We start from the raw sequence: 15,880 nt of genomic DNA, 5'->3' as shown, positions 1-15,880 counted from the left end.
GGTGGTAGGCTTTGGTAGGTCAGGAAACATGCAGTGGCAATGTAGGATAGGTTTCTGAAAAACATCGCGTGGTGGTGCGCATTGTAAGTGTTTCGAATAGGCCATTCACTAGTTGGAGTGAGAAAAACATCACGGGGTGGTGTAAATCGGAGGGTCTGAATTAGTATAGGCAGTGAGTAGCAATGTAGGATGGAGCCAAGCAACACGGGTTGTTCAGCATTGGGAGATCAAGACATGCAGTGGCAATGTAGGATAGGTTTGTGACAAACATCGCGTGGTGGTGGGCATTGTAAGCGTTTGTAACAGGCCATTCACTAATAGGAGTGAGAAAAACATCACGGGGTGGTGTGAATCGGAGGGCCTGAATAAGGATGGGCAGTGAGTGGCAATTTGGGATGGAGAAAAGCACCACGGGGTGGTCAGCATGGGGAGGTCAGGCAACATGCAGTGGCAATGTAGAATAGGATTCTGAAGAACCTCGCGGGGTGGTGCGCATTGTAAGGGTTTCTAACAGGCCATTCACTAGTAGGAATGAGAAAAACATGACGGTGTAGTGTGAATCGGAGGGCCTGAATTAGGATATTCAGTGTGTGGCAATGTACGATGGAGAAAAGCGCCACGGGGTGGTAAGCATGGGCAGGTCAGGAAACATGCAGTGCCAATGTAGGATAGGTTTCTGAAAAACATCGCAGTGTGGTGCGCTTTGTAAGCGTTTCTAACAGGCCATTCACTAGTAGGAGTGAGAAAAACATCACGTGGTAGTGTGAATCAAAAGGCCTGAATTAGGATAGGCAGTGAGTGGCAATGAAGGATGGAGAAAAGCACCACGGGGTGTTCAACATGGGGAAGTCAGGAAACATGCAGTGGCAATGAGGATAGGTTTCTGAAAAACATTGCGGGGTGGTGCGCAGTGTTAGTGTTTCTAACAGGCCATTCACTAGTAGGAGTGAAAAAAACATCACGGGGTGCTGCGAATCGGAGCGTCTGAATTAGAATAGGCAGTGAGTGGCAATGAAGGATGGAGAAAAGTACCACGGGGTGGTCAGCATGGGGAGGTCAGGAAACATGCAGTGGCAATGTAGGATAGGTTTCTGAAAAACATCGCGGGGTGGTGCGCATTGTAAGTGTTTCTAACAGGCCAGTCACTAGTAGGAGTGAGAAAAGCATCACGGGGTGGTGTGAATCCGAGAATCTGAATTAGGATAGGCAGTGTGTGGCAATGTACGATGGAGAAAAGCGCCACGGGCTGGTCAGCATGTGAAGGTCAGGAAACATGCAGTGGCATTGTAGGATAGGTTTCTGAAAAACATAGCGGGGTGGTGTACATTGTAAGGGTTTCTAACAGGCCATTCACTAGTAAGAATGAGAAAAAATTCACGGGGTGGTGTTAATCGGAGGGCCTGAATTAGGATAGGCAGTGAGTGGCAATGAAGAATGGAGAAAAGCGCCACGGGGTGGTCAGCATGGGGAGGTCAGGAAACATGCAGTAGCAATGTTGCATAAGTTTCTGAAAAACAAAGAGGGGTGGTGAGCTTTGTAAGTGTTTCTAACAGGCCATTCACTAGTTGGAGTGGAAGAACGTTATGGGGTGGTGTGAATCGGAGGGCCTTAATTAGAATAGGCAGTGAGGGGCAATGTAGGATGGAGAAAAGCACCACGTGGTGGTCAGCATGGGGAGGTCGGGCAACATGCAGTGGAAATGTAGAATAGGATTCTGAAGAACATCGCGGGGTGGTGCGCATTGTAAGGGTTTCTAACAGGCCATTCACTAGTAGGAGTGAGAAAAACATGATGGTGTAGTGCGAATCGGAGGGTCTGAATTAGGATAGGCCATGTGTGGCAATGTACGATGGAGAAAAGCGCCACGCGCTGGTCAGCATGGGGAGGTCAGGAAACATGCAGTCGCAATGTAGGATAGGTTTCTGAAAAACATCGCAGGGTGTTGCGCATTGTAAGGGTTTCTAACAGGCCATTCACTAGTAGGAGTGAGAAAAACATCACGGGGTGGTGTGAATCGGAGGGCCTGAATTAGAATAGGCAGTGAGTGGCAATGTAGGATGGAGAAAAGCACCACGGGGTGTTCAGCATGGGGAGGTCAGGAAACATGCAGTTGCAATGTAGCATAGGTTTCTGAAAAACATCGCGGGGTGGTGCACATTGTAAGGGTTTCTAACGGGCCATTCACTAGTAGGAGTTAGAAAAACATCACGGGATTGTGTGAATCAGGGGCCTGAGTTAGGATAGGCAGTGAGTGGTAATGTAGAATGGAGAAAAGCACCAAGGGCTGGTCAGCATTGGGAAGACAGGAAACATGCAGTGGCAATGTAGGATAGGATTCTGAAAATCATCGCGGGGTGGTGCACATTGTAAGGGTTTCTTACAGGCCATTCACTAGTAGGAGTGAGAAAAACATCACAGTGTGGTGTTAAGCAGAGGGGCTGAATTAGGATAGGCAGTGAGTGGCAATGTAAGATGGAGAAAAGCACCACAGCGTAGTCAGCATGGGCAAGTCAAGACACATGCAGTGCCAATGTAGGATAGGTTTTTGAAAAGCATCGCAGGGAGGTGAGCATTGTAAGGATTTCTAACAGGCCATTCATTAGAAGGTGTGAGAAAAACATCACGGGGTGGTGTGAATAGGAGGGCCTGAATTTGGATAGGCAGTGAGGGGCAACATAGGATGCAGAAAAGCGCCACGGGGTGGTCAGCTTGGGTAGGTCAGGAAAAATGCAGTGGCAAGGTAGGATAGGTTTCTGAAAAACATCGTGAGGTGGTGCGCATTTTAAGGGTTTCTAAAAGGCCATTCACTAGTAGGAGTGAGAAAAACATCACGTGGTAGTCTGAATCGTCAGTACTGAATTAGGATAGGCAGTGTGTAGCAATATACGATGGAGAAAAGCGCCACGATGTGGTCAGCATGGAGAGGTCAGGAAACATGCAGTGGCAATGTAGGTTAGGTTTCTGAAAAACCAAGAGGGGTGGTGCGCATTGTAATTTTCTAACCCGCCATTCACTAGTAGGAGTGAGAAAAACATCACGGGGTGGTGTGTATCGGTGGGCCTGAATTAGAATAGGCAGTGAGTGGTAATGAAGGATGGAGAAAAGCGCCACGGGGTGGTCAGCATGTGGAGGTCAGGAAACATGCAGTGGCAATGTAGGATAGGTTTCTGATAAACAAAGAGGGATGGTGCTCATCGTAAGGGTTTCTAACAGGCCATTCACTAGTAGGAGTGAGAAAAACATCACGGGGTGGTGTGAATCAGTGGGCCTGAATTAGGATATGCAGTGAGTGGCAATGTAGGATGGAGAAAAGCACCACGGGGTGGTCAGCATGGGTAGGTCAGGAAACATGCAGTGACAATGTACGATAGGTTTCTGAAAAAAATCGCGAGGTTGTGCGCATTGTAACGGTTTCTAAGAGGCCATTCACTAGTAGGAGTGAGAAAAACATCACGTGGTAGTGTAAATCGTCAGTCCTGAATTAGGATAGGCAGTGTGTGGCAATGTACGATGGAGAAAAGCACCACGGGGTGATCAGCATGGAGAGTTCACGAAACATGTAGGGGCAATGTAGGATAGGTCTCAGAAAAAACAAGAGGGGTGGTGCGCATTGTTAGGTTTCTAACCCACCATTCACTAGTAGAAGTGAGAAAAACATCATGGGCTGGTGTGAATCGGAGGGCCTGAATTAGGATAGGCAGTGAGTGGCAATGAAGGATGGAGAAAAGCGACACGGGCTGGTCAGCATGGGGAGGTCAGGAAACATGCAGTCGCAATGTAGGATAGGTTTCTGAAAAACATCGCACGGTGGTGCGCATTGTAAGGGTTTCTAACAGGCCATTCACTAGTAGGAGTGAGAAAAACATCACGGGGTGGTGTGAATGGGAGGGCCTGAATTAGAATAGGCAGTGAGTGGCAATGTAGGATGGAGAAAAGCACCACGGGGTGGTCAGCATGGGGAGGTTAGGAAACATGCAGTTGCAATGTAGCATAGGTTTCTGAAAAACTTCGCGGGGTGGTGCGCATTGTAAGGGTTTCTAACGGGCCATTCACTAGTAGGAGTTAGAAAAACATCACGGGCTGGTGTGAATCGGAGGGCCTGAGTTAGGATAGGCAGTGAGTGGTAATGTAGAATGGAGAAAAGCACCACGGGCTGGTCAGCATTGGGAAGACAGGAAACATGCAGTGGCAATGTAGGATAGGATTCTGAAAATCATCGCGGGGTGGTGCGCATTGTAAGGGTTTCTTACAGGCCATTCACTAGTAGGAGTGAGAAAAACATCACAGTGTGGTGTTAATCAGAGGGGCTGAATTAGGATAGGCAGTGAGTGGCAATGTAAGATGGAGAAAAGCACCACAGGGTAGTCAGCATGGGCAAGTCAAGACACATGCAGTGCCAATGTAGGAAAGGTTTATGAAAAGCATCGCAGGGAGGTGAGCATTGTAAGGATTTCTAACAGGCCATTCATTAGTAGGTGTGAGAAAAACATCACGGGGTGGTGTGAATAGGAGGGCCTGAATTTGGATAGGCAGTGAGGGGCAACATAGGATGCAGAAAAGCGCCACGGGGTGGTCAGCTTGGGTAGGTCAGGAAACATGCAGTGGCAAAGTAGGATAGGTTTCTGAAAAACCAAGAGGGGTGGTGCGCATTGTAAGGTTTCTAACCCGCCATTCACTAGTAGGAGTGAGAAAAACATCACGGGGTGGTCTGAATCGGTGGGCCTGAATTAGGATAGGCAGTGAGTGGCAATGAAGGATGGAGAAAACTCCAAGGGGTGGTCAGCATGGGGAGGTCAGGAAACATGCAGTGGCAATGTCGGATAGGTTTCTGAAAAACATTGCGGGGTGGTGCGCATTGTAAGTGTTTCTAACAGGCCATTTACTAGTAGGAATGAAAAAAATATCAGGGGTGGTGTGAATCGGAGGGTCTGAATTAGGATAGGCAGTGAGTTGCAATGTAGAAGGGAGAAAAGCGCCAAGGGGTGGTCTGCTTGGGTAGGTCAGAAAACATGCAGTGGCAATGTCACATAGTTTTCTCAAAACATCACGGGGTGGTGCAAATTGTAAGGGTTTCTAACAGGCCATTCACTAGTAGGAGTGAGAAAAACATCACGGGGTGGTGTGAATCGGGGGCCTGAGTTAGGATAGGCAGTGAGTGGTAATGTAGAATGGAGAAAAACACCACGGGGTGGTCAGCATTGGGAAGTCAGCAAACATGCAGTGGCAATGTAGGATAGGATTCTGAAAAACATCGCGGGGTGGTGCGCATTGTAAGAGTTTCTAACAGATCATTCACTAGTAGGAGTGAGAAAAACATCACAGGGTGGTGTGAATCGGAGGGGCTGAATTAGGATAGGCAGTGAGTCGCAATGTAGGATGGAGAAAAGCATCACGGGGTAGTCAGCATGGGCAAGTCAGGAAACATGCAGTGCCAATGTAGTATAGGTTTTTGAAAAACATCGCGGGGTGTTGTGCATTGTAAGGGTTTCTAACAGGCCATTCATTAGTAGGTGTGAGAAAAACATCACGGGGTGGTGTGAATAGGAGGGCCTGAATTAGGATAGGCAGTGAGTGGCAACATAGGATGGAGAAAAGCGCCACAGGGTGGTAGGCTTGGGTAGGTCAGGAAACATGCAGTAGCAAAGTAGGATAGGTTTCTGAAAAACATCGCGGGGTGGTGGGCATTGTAAGCATTTCTAACAGGCCATTTACTAATAGGAGTGTGAAAAACACCACGGGGTGGTGTGAATCGGAGGGCCTGAATAAGGATAGGCAGTGAGTGGCAATGTGGGATGGAGAAAAGCACTACGGGGTGTTCAACATGGGGAGGTCAGGAAACATGCAGTGGCAATGTCGGATAGGTTTCTGAAAAACCTTGCAGGGTGGTGCGCAGTGTTAGTGTTTCTAACAGGCCATTCACTTGTAGGAGTGAGAAAAACATCACGGGGTGGTGCGAATCGGAGCGTCGGAATTAGGATAGGCAGTGAGTGGCAATGTAGGATGGAGAAAAGTACCACGGGATGGTCAGCATGGGGAGGTCAGGAAACATGCAGTGGCAATGTAGGATAGGTTTCTGAAAAACATCGCGGGGTGGTGCGCATTGTAAGTGTTTCTAACAGGCCAGTCACTAGTAGGAGTGTGAAAAGCATCACGGGGTGGTGTGAATCCAAGGGTCTGAATTAGGATAGGCAGTGTGTGGCAATGTACGATGGAGAAAAGCAGAACGGGCTGGTCAGCATGGGAAGGTCAGGAAAGATGCAGTGGCAATGTAAGATAGGTTTCTGTGAAACATAGCGGGGTCTTGTGCACTGTAAGGGTTTCTAACAGGCCATTCACTAGTAGGAGTGAGAAAAAATTCACGGGGTGGTGTGAATCAGAGTGTCTGAATTAGGATAGGCAGTGAGTGGCAATGAAGGATGGAGAAAAGCGCCACTGGGTGGTCAGCATGGGGAGGTCAGGAAACATGCAGTAGCAATGTAGCATAGGTTTCTGAAAAACAAAGAGGGGTGGTGAGCTTTGTAAGTGTTTCTAACAGGCCATTCACTAGTTGGAGTGAGAAGAACATTATGGGGTGATGTGAATCGGAACGCCTGAATTAGAATAGGCAGTGAGGGGCAATGTAGGATGGAGAAAAGCACCACGGGGTGGTCAGCATGGGGAGGTCGGGCAACATGCAGTGGAAATGTAGAATAGGATTCTGAAGAACATCGCGGGGTGGTGCGCATTGTAAGGGTTTCTAACAGGCCATTCACTAGTAGGAGTGAGAAAAACATGACGGTGTAGTGTGAATCGGAGGGTCTGAATTAGGATAGGCAGTGTGTGGCAATGTACGATGGAAAAAAGTGCCACGGGCTGGTCAGCATGGGGAGGTCAGGAAACATGCAATGCCAATGTAGGATAGGTTTCTGAAAATCATTGCGGTGTGGTGCACATTGTAAGCGTTTCTAACCGGCCATTCACGAATAGGAGTGAGAAAAACATCACGGGGTGGTGTGAATCAGATGGCCTGAATTAGTATAGGCAGTGAGAGGCAATGTGGGATGGAGAAAAGCACCACGGGGTGGTCAGCATGGGTAGGTCAGGAAACATGCAGTGGCAATGTAGGATAGGTTTCTGAAGAACATTGCGGGGTGGTGCACATTGTAAGGGTTTCTAACAGGCCATTCACTAGTAGGAGTGAGAAAAACATCACGGGGTGGTGTGAATAGGAGGGCCTGAATTTGGATAGGCAGTGAGGGGCAACATTGGATGGAGAAAAGCGCCATGGGGTGGTCAGCTTGGGTAGGTCAGGAAACATGCAGTGGCAATGTAGGATAGGTTTCTGAAAAACATCGCGAGGTGGTGCGCATTGTAAGGGTTTCTAACAGGCCATTTACTAGTAGGAGTGAGAAAAACATCACGAGTTAGTGTGAATCGTCAGTCCTGAATTAGGATAGGCAGTGTGTGGCAATGTACGATGGAGAAAAGCGCCACGGGCTGGTCAGCATGGGGACTTCAGGAAACATGTAGTGCCAATGTAGGATAGGCTTCTGAAAAACATCGCAGTGTGGTGCGCATTGTAAGCGTTTCTAACAGGCCATTCACTAATAGGAGTCAGAAAAACATCACGGGGTGGTGTGAATCGGAGGGCCTGAATTAGGATAGGCAGTGAGTGGCAATGTAGAATGGAGAAAAGCGCGACGGGGTGGTCAGCATGTGTAGGTCAGGAAACAGGCAGTGGCAATGTAGCATAGGTTTCTGAAAAACATCATGAGGTGGTGCGCATTGTAACGGTTTCTAACAGGCCATTCACTAGTAGGAGTGAGAAAAACATCACGTGGTAGTGTGAATCGTAAGTCGTGAATTAGGATAGGCAGTGTGTGACAATGTATGATGGAGAAAAGCGCCACGATGTGGTCAGCATGGAGAGGTCAGGAATCATGCAGTGGCAATGTAGGATAGGTTTCTGAAAAACCAAGAGGGGTGGTGCGCATTGTAATGTTTCTAACCCGCCATTCACTAGTAGGAGTGAGAAAAACATCACGGGGTGGTGTGAATAGGAGGGTCTGAATTAGGATAGGCAGTGAGTTGCAATGTAGAAGGGAGAAAAGCGCCAAGGGGTGGTCAGCTTGGGTAGGTCAGGAAACATGCAGTGGCAATGTCGCATAGTTTTCTCAAAACATCGCGTGGTGATGCAAATTGTAAGGGTTTCTAACAGGCCATTTACTAGTAGGAGTGAGAAATAGATCACCAGGTGGTGTGAATCGGAGGGCCTGAATTAGCATAGGCAGTGAGGGGCACAGTAGAATGGAGAAAAGCGCCATGCGGTGGTCTGCATGGGGAGGTCACCAAACATGCAGTGACAATGTAGGATAGGTTTCTGAAAAACATCGCGGGGTGGTGCGCATTGTAATGGTATCTAACAGGCCATTCACTAGTAGGAGTGAGAAAAACATCACGGGGTGGTGTGTATCGGAGGGACTGAATTAGTATAGGCAGTGAGTGGCAACATAGGATGGAGAAAAGCGCCAAGGTGTGGTCTGCTTGGGTAGGTCAGGAAACATGCAGTGGCAATGTAGGATAGGTTTCTGAAAAACATCGCGGTATGGTGCGCATTGTAAGGCTTCCTAACAGGCCATTGACTAGTAGGAGTTAGAAAAACATCAAAGGGTGGTGTGAATCGGGGGCCTGAGTTAGGATAGGCAGTGAGTGGTAATGTAGAATGGAGAAAAACACCACGGGGTGGTCAGCATTGGGAAGTCAGGAAACATGCAGTGGCAATGTAGGATAGGATTCTGAAAAACATCGCGGGGTGGTGCGCATTGTAAGAGTTTCTAACAGACCATTCACTAGTAGGAGTGAGAAAAACATCACAGGGTGGTGTGAATCGGAGGGGCTGAATTAGAATAGGCAGTGAGTCACAATGTAGGATGGAGAAAAGCACCACGGGGTAGTCAGCATGGGCAAGTCAGGGAACATGCAGTGCCAATGTAGGATAGGTTTTTATAAAATATCGCGGGGTGTTGTGCATTGTAAGGGTTTGTAACAGGCCATTCATTAGTAGGTGTGAGAAAAACATCACGGGGTGGTGTGAATAGGAGGGCCTGAATTAGGATAGGCAGTGAGGGGCAATATAGGATGGAGAAAAGCGCCACAGGGTGGTAGGCTTTGGTAGGTCAGGAAACATGCAGTGGCAATGTAGGATAGGTTTCTGAAAACCATCGCGGGGTGGTGCGCATTGTAAGTGTTTCGAATAGGCCATTCACTAGTTGGAGTTGGAAAAATATCACGGGGTGGTGTAAATCGGAGGGTCTGAATTAGTATAGGCAGTGAGTGGCAATGTAGGATGGAGGCAAGCAACATGGGTTGGTCAGCATGGGGAGATCAGGAAACATGCAGTGGCAATGTAGGATAGGTTTGTGACAAACATCTCGTGGTGGTGGGCACTGTAAGCGTTTCTAACAGGCCATTCAGTAATAGGAGTGAGAAAAACATCACAGGGTGGTGTGAATCGGAGAGCCTGAATTAGGATAGGCAGTGAGTGGCAATGCAGGATGGAGAAAAGCACCACGGGGTGGTCAGCATGGGTAGGTCAGGAAACATGCAGTGGCAATGTAGGATAGGTTTCTGAAAAACATCGCGAGGTGGTGCGCATTGTAACGGTTTCTAACCGGCCATTCACTAGTAGGAGTGAGAAAAACATCACAGTGTGGTGTTAATCAGAGGGGCTGAATTAGGATAGGCAGTGAGTGGCAATGTAAGATGGAGAAAAGCACCACAGGGTAGTCAGCATGGGCAAGTCAAGACACATGCAGTGCCAATGTAGGATAGGTTTTTGAAAAGCATCGCGGGGAGGTGAGCATTGTAAGGATTTCTAACAGGCCATTCATTAGTAGGTGTGAGAAAAACATCACGGGGTGGTGTGAATAGGAGGGCCTGAATTTGGATAGGCAGTGAGGGGCAACATAGGATGCAGAAAAGCGCCACGGGGTGGTCAGCTTGGGTAGGTCAGGAAACATGCAGTGGCAATGTCACATAGTTTTCTCAAAACATCGCGGGGTGGTGCAAATTGTAAGGGTTTCTAACAGGCCATTCACTAGTAGGATTGAGAAAAACATCACGGGGTGGTGTGAATCGGGGGCCTGAGTTAGGATAGCCAGTGAGTGGTAATGTAGAATGGAGAAAAACACCACGTGGTGGTCAGCATTGGGAAGTCAGGAAACATGCAGTGACAATGTAGGATAGAATTCTGAAAAACATCGCGGGGTGGTGTGCATTGTAAGAGTTTCTAACAGACCATTCACTAGTAGGAGTGAGAAAAACATCACAGGGTGGTGTGAATCGGAGGGGCTGAATTAGGATAGGCAGTGAGTCGCAATGTAGGATGGAGAAAAGCATCACGGGGTAGTCAGCATGGGCAAGTCAGGAAACATGCAGTGCCAATGTAGTATAGGTTTTTTAAAAACATCGCGGGGTGTTGTGCATTGTAAGGGTTTCCAACAGGCCATTCATTAGTAGGTGTGAGAAAAACATCACGGGGTGGTGTGAATAGGAGGGCCTGAATTAGGATAGGCAATGAGTGGCAACATAGGATGGAGAAAAGCGCCACAGGGTGGTAAGCTTGGGTAGGTCAGGAAACATGCAGTAGCAAAGTAGGATAGGTTTCTGAAAAACATCGCGGGGTGGTCGGCATTGTAAGCATTTCTAACAGGCCATTTACTAATAGGAGTGTGAAAAACACCACGGGGTGGTGTGAATCGGAGGGCCTGAATAAGGATAGGCAGTGAGTGGCAATGTGGGATGGAGAAAAGCACTACGGGGTGTTCAACATGGGGAGGTCAGGAAACATGCAGTGGCAATGTCGGATAGGTTTCTGAAAAACCTTGCAGGGTGGTGCGCAGTGTTAGTGTTTCTAACAGGCCATTCACTTGTAGGAGTGAGAAAAACATCACGGGGTGGTGCGAATCGGAGCGTCGGAATTAGGATAGGCAGTGAGTGGCAATGTAGGATGGAGAAAAGTACCACGGGATGGTCAGCATGGGGAGGTCAGGAAACATGCAGTGGCAATGTAGGATAGGTTTCTGAAAAACATCGCGGGGTGGGGCGCATTGTAAGTGTTTCTAACAGGCCAGTCACTAGTAGGAGTGTGAAAAGCATCACGGGGTGGTGTGAATCCAAGGGTCTGAATTAGGATAGGCAGTGTGTGGCAATGTACGATGGAGAAAAGCAGAACGGGCTGGTCAGCATGGGAAGGTCAGGAAAGATGCAGTGGCAATGTAAGATAGGTTTCTGTGAAACATAGCGGGGTCTTGTGCACTGTAAGGGTTTCTAACAGGCCATTCACTAGTAGGAGTGAGAAAAAATTCACGGGGTGGTGTGAATCAGAGTGTCTGAATTAGGATAGGCAGTGAGTGGCAATGAAGGATGGAGAAAAGCGCCACGGGGTGGTCAGCATGGGGAGGTCAGGAAACATGCAGTAGCAATGTAGCATAGGTTTCTGAAAAACAAAGAGGGGTGGTGAGCTTTGTAAGTGTTTCTAACAGGCCATTCACTAGTTGGAGTGAGAAGAACATTATGGGGTGATGTGAATCGGAACGCCTGAATTAGAATAGGCAGTGAGGGGCAATGTAGGATGGAGAAAAGCACCACGGGGTGGTCAGCATGGGGAGGTCGGGCAACATGCAGTGGAAATGTAGAATAGGATTCTGAAGAACATCGCGGGGTGGTGCGCATTGTAAGGGTTTCTAACAGGCCATTCACTAGTAGGAGTGAGAAAAACATGACGGTGTAGTGTGAATCGGAGGGTCTGAATTAGGATAGGCAGTGTGTGGCAATGTACGATGGAAAAAAGCGCCACGGGCTGGTCAGCATGGGGAGGTCAGGAAACATGCAATGCCAATGTAGGATAGGTTTCTGAAAATCATTGTGGTGTGGTGCACATTGTAAGCGTTTCTAACAGGCCATTCACGAATAGGAGTGAGAAAAACATCACGGGGTGGTGTGAATCAGATGGCCTGAATTAGTATAGGCAGTGAGAGGCAATGTGGGATGGAGAAAAGCACCACGGGGTGGTCAGCATGGGTAGGTCAGGAAACATGCAGTGGCAATGTAGGATAGGTTTCTGAAGAACATTGCGGGGTGGTGCACATTGTAAGGGTTTCTAACAGGCCATTCACTAGTAGGAGTGAGAAAAACATCACGGGGTGGTGTGAATAGGAGGGCCTGAATTTGGATAGGCAGTGAGGGGCAACATTGGATGGAGAAAAGCGCCATGGGGTGGTCAGCTTGGGTAGGTCAGGAAACATGCAGTGGCAATGTAGGATAGGTTTCTGAAAAACATCGCGAGGTGGTGCGCATTGTAAGGGTTTCTTACAGGCCACTCACTAGTAGGAGTGAGAAAAACATCACGAGTTAGTGTGAATCGTCAGTCCTGAATTAGGATAGGCAGTGTGTGGCAATGTACGATGGAGAAAAGCGCCACGGGCTGGTCAGCATGGGGACTTCAGGAAACATGTAGTGCCAATGTAGGAAAGGCTTCTGAAAAACATCGCAGTGTGGTGCGCATTGTAAGCATTTCTAACAGGCCATTCTCTAATAGGAGTCAGAAAAACATCACGGGGTGGTGTGAATCGGAGGGCCTGAATTAGGATAGGCAGTGAGTGGCAATGTAGGATGGAGAAAAGCACGACGGGGTGGTCAGCATGTGTAGGTCAGGAAACAGGCAGTGGCAATGTAGCATAGGTTTCTGAAAAACATCATGAGGTGGTGCGCATTGTAACGGTTTCTAACAGGCCATTCACTAGTAGGAGTGAGAAAAACATCACGTGGTAGTGTGAATCGTAAGTCGTGAATTAGGATAGGCAGTGTGTGACAATGTATGATGGAGAAAAGCGCCACGATGTGGTCAGCATGGAGAGGTCACGAATCATGCAGTGGCAATGTAGGATAGGTTTCTGAAAAACCAAGAGGGGTGGTGCGCATTGTAATGTTTCTAACCCGCCATTCACTAGTAGGAGTGAGAAAAACATCACGGGGTGGTGTGAATAGGAGGGTCTGAATTAGGATAGGCAGTGAGTTGCAATGTAGAAGGGAGAAAAGCGCCAAGGGGTGGTCAGCTTGGGTAGGTCAGGAAACATGCAGTGGCAATGTCGCATAGTTTTCTCAAAACATCGCGTGGTGATGCAAATTGTAAGGGTTTCTAACAGGCCATTTACTAGTAGGAGTGAGAAATAGATCACCAGGTGGTGTGAATCGGAGGGCCTGAATTAGCATAGGCAGTGAGGGGCACTGTAGAATGGAGAAAAGCGCCATGCGGTGGTCTGCATGGGGAGGTCACCAAACATGCAGTGACAATGTAGGATAGGTTTCTGAAAAACATCGCGGGGTGGTGCGCATTGTAATGGTATCTAACAGGCCATTCACTAGTAGGAGTGAGAAAAACATCACGGGGTGGTGTGTATCGGAGGGACTGAATTAGTATAGGCAGTGAGTGGCAACATAGGATGGAGAAAAGCGCCAAGGTGTGGTCAGCTTGGGTAGGTCAGGAAACATGCAGTGGCAATGTAGGATAGGTTTCTGAAAAACATCGCGGTATGGTGCGCATTGTAAGGCTTCCTAACAGGCCATTGACTAGTAGGAGTTAGAAAAACATCAAAGGGTGGTGTGAATCGGGGGCCTGAGTTAGGATAGGCAGTGAGTGGTAATGTAGAATGGAGAAAAACACCACGGGGTGGTCAGCATTGGGAAGTCAGGAAACATGCAGTGGCAATGTAGGATAGGATTCTGAAAAACATCGCGGGGTGGTGCGCATTGTAAGAGTTTCTAACAGACCATTCACTAGTAGGAGTGAGAAAAACATCACAGGGTGGTGTGAATCGGAGGGGCTGAATTAGAATAGGCAGTGAGTCACAATGTAGGATGGAGAAAAGCACCACGGGGTAGTCAGCATGGGCAAGTCAGGGAACATGCAGTGCCAATGTAGGATAGGTTTTTATAAAATATCGCGGGGTGTTGTGCATTGTAAGGGTTTCTAACAGGCCATTCATTAGTAGGTGTGAGAAAAACATCACGGGGTGGTGTGAATAGGAGGGCCTGAATTAGGATAGGCAGTGAGGGGCAATATAGGATGGAGAAAGGCGCCACAGGGTGGTAGGCTTTGGTAGGTCAGGAAACATGCAGTGGCAATGTAGGATAGGTTTCTGAAAACCATCGCGGGGTGGTGCGCATTGTAAGTGTTTCGAATAGGCCATTCACTAGTTGGAGTTGGAAAAATATCACGGGGTGGTGTAAATCGGAGGGTCTGAATTAGTATAGGCAGTGAGTGGCAATGTAGGATGGAGGCAAGCAACACGGGTTGGTCAGCATGGGGAGATCAGGAAACATGCAGTGGCAATGTAGGATAGGTTTGTGACAAACATCTCGTGGTGGTGGGCACTGTAAGCGTTTCTAACAGGCCATTCAGTAATAGGAGTGAGAAAAACATCACAGGGTGCTGTGAATCGGAGGGCCTGAATTAGGATAGGCAGTGAGTGGCAATGCAGGATGGAGAAAAGCACCACGGGGTGGTCAGCATGGGTAGGTCAGGAAACATGCAGTGGCAATGTAGGATAGGTTCCTGAAAAACATCGCGAGGTGGTGCGCATTGTAACGGTTTCTAATCGGCCATTCACTAGTAGGAGTGAGAAAAACATCACAGTGTGGTGTTAACCAGAGGGGCTGAATTAGGATAGGCAGTGAGTGGCAAAGTAAGATGGAGAAAAGCACCACAAGGTAGTCAGCATGGGCAAGTCAAGACACATGCAGTGCCAATGTAGGATAGGTTTTTGAAAAGCATCGCGGGGAGGTGAGCATTGTAAGGATTTCTAACAGGCCATTCATTAGTAGGTGTGAGAAAAACATCACGGGGTGGTGTGAATAGGTGGGCCTGAATTTGGATAGGCAGTGAGGGGCAACATAGGATGCAGAAAAGCGCCACGGGGTGGTCAGCTTGGGTAGGTCAGGAAACATGCAGTGGCAATGTCACATAGTTTTCTCAAAACATCGCGGGGTGGTGCAAATTGTAAGGGTTTCTAACAGGCCATTCACTAGTAGGAGTGAGAAAAACATCACGGGGTGGTGTGAATCGGGGGCCTGAGTTAGGATAGGCAGTGAGTGGTAATGTAGAATGGAGAAAAACACCACGTGGTGGTCAGCATTGGGAAGTCAGGAAACATGCAGTGGCAATGTAGGATAGAATACTGAAAAACATCGCAGGGTGGTGTGCATTGTAAGAGTTTCTAACAGACCATTCACTAGTAGGAGTGAGAAAAACATCACAGGGTGGTGTGAATCGGAGGGGCTGAATTAGGATAGGCAGTGAGTCGCAATGTAGGATGGAGAAAAGCATCACGGGGTAGTCAGCATGGGCAAGTCAGGAAACATGCAGTGCCAATGTAGTATAGGTTTTTGAAAAACATCGCGGGGTGTTGTGCATTGTAAGGGTTTCCAACAGGCCATTCATTAGTAGGTGTGAGAAAAACATCACGGGGTGGTGTGAATAGGAGGGCCTGAATTAGGATAGGCAGTGAGTGGCAACATAGGATGGAGAAAAGCGCCACAGGGTGGTAAGCTTGGGTAGGTCAGGAAACATGCAGTAGCAAAGTAGGATAGGTTTCTGAAAAACATCGCGGGGTGGTGGGCATTGTAAGCATTTCTAACAGGCCATTTACTAATAGGAGTGTGAAAAACACCACGGGGTGGTGTGAATCGGAGGGCCTGAATAAGGATAGGCAGTGAGTGGCAATGTGGGATGGAGAAAAGCACTACGGGGTGTTCAACATGGGGAGGTCAGGAAACATGCAGTGGCAATGTCGGATAGGTTTCTGAAAAACCTTGCAGGGTGGTGCGCAGTGTTAGTGTTTCT

This window comes from Cavia porcellus, unplaced genomic scaffold (assembly GCF_034190915.1).
Source record: "Cavia porcellus strain 051 isolate PalLab524CR breed Dunkin Hartley unplaced genomic scaffold, mCavPor4.1 scaffold_37, whole genome shotgun sequence".
Taxonomy (NCBI): domain Eukaryota; kingdom Metazoa; phylum Chordata; class Mammalia; order Rodentia; family Caviidae; genus Cavia; species Cavia porcellus.
Note: the sequence above shows the minus strand (reverse complement) of the source record.